The sequence below is a fragment of the Sorex fumeus genome, unplaced genomic scaffold, assembly GCF_029834395.1.
Source record: "Sorex fumeus unplaced genomic scaffold, SorFum_2.1 ptg000128l, whole genome shotgun sequence".
In the NCBI taxonomy this organism is placed as follows: Eukaryota; Metazoa; Chordata; class Mammalia; order Eulipotyphla; family Soricidae; genus Sorex; species Sorex fumeus.
In genome coordinates this window covers 16,282,208-16,283,547 of record NW_026606185.1, presented here as the reverse complement: position 1 = coordinate 16,283,547, position 1,340 = coordinate 16,282,208, and the positions used below count along the sequence as shown (strand labels likewise).

The 1,340-nt window shown below is 37.2% G+C and overlaps 1 pseudogene; it reads left to right on the top strand.

Moving 5' to 3' along the window:
• The first annotated feature begins 461 nt into the window (after positions 1-461).
• Positions 462-585, top strand: LOC130045597 (uncharacterized; annotated as a pseudogene).
• Positions 586-1,340: the final 755 nt, after the last annotated feature.

Below are 1,340 nucleotides of genomic sequence, written 5' to 3'. Positions count from 1 at the left end.
AAACCCAGCTTTGACTTTGTCACAAACCATGTTGGTTACAATTGATGAACTGACACACAAAAGCCCATAATCTACATCACTAGACATTCCTAGTGTTATGTATTTGATGGGTTTGAACAAATAATCATGACATGTACACATCTTCACACCATCATACAGTGTCACTACCCTAAAAGCACATTTAAAGGGCAGTTTATGTATTATGAGTAAACTAATTCATACTCTGCCTGTATATATAAAAATGTATATGTCCCTGAATTCTTAGAAAAACACTAAAAATTATTATAAGAAAAAAATACTTATCAATTTGATAGTTGAATAATGATATCTTGTTTTGTGTTCTCAATGAATTTTAATGGGTCCTATAATCATTATTAGTTAAGTTCTATGTCTACTTATGCCCTCTGATTTTAAAGTTAAAATTATTCTTTTCTATTCACTTAAAATATAGATAGAAAGGGACCCTCTCATTTCCTTTCCCATTGGATCTGAACACTGGTCTTGGTGGTCATCATAGGAGGAATCGTAACACTGAAAATGGCTTCACGGGATTCACAGTCAGCCATGGGCTAGCTTCAAAGGATGTTGAATAAAAAATATAAATAAATATATTTTTTTAAATAATAAACTATATAGGGCTGGAGCGATAGCACAGCGGTAGGGTGTTCGCCTTACAAGCAGCCAACATGGCCGACCCGAGTTCGATTCCTCCGCCCCTCTCGGAGAGCCCGGCAAGCTACCGAGAGTATTCGATATGCCAGACACAGTAACAACAAAGTCTCCAATGGAGACGTTACTGGGCCCGCTCGAGCAAATCGACGATCAACGGGAGGGCCTTACCTTAATAAACTACATAAATAGGGGCTGGAGGGCAGCCTCAAACAATTGGAACACATACTTTGCATGCTTTTGTCTGGATTTTGTCCCTGGCACCCCAAGATTCTGCAAGCACTACCAGGGGCAATCCCACAAACACTAAGAATGGACCAAAAATAAACAAAAAGGATATATTATTATTATGGCTTTTGTGGTCATACTCGGCATTGCTCAGGGGTTACTTCTGGCGCTGCACTCAGGAATCACTCCTGGTCTTGCTCAGGGGACCATATGGGATGCTGGGAATTGAACCCAGGTTGACCGAGTGCAAGGCAAATGCCCTACAGCTTTACTATCGCTCTGGCCCCGAGATATATATTATTTTTATTTATGCTGTAATTGTCATTTCTTAGTTAAAAGATGGTCTTTTATTTTCAATATTTAACACTATTATTATAATTTAAAATTTTTATATAGTAAAATCTATGAAAATTATGGTTATTTATAACTAAATATTTTAAATG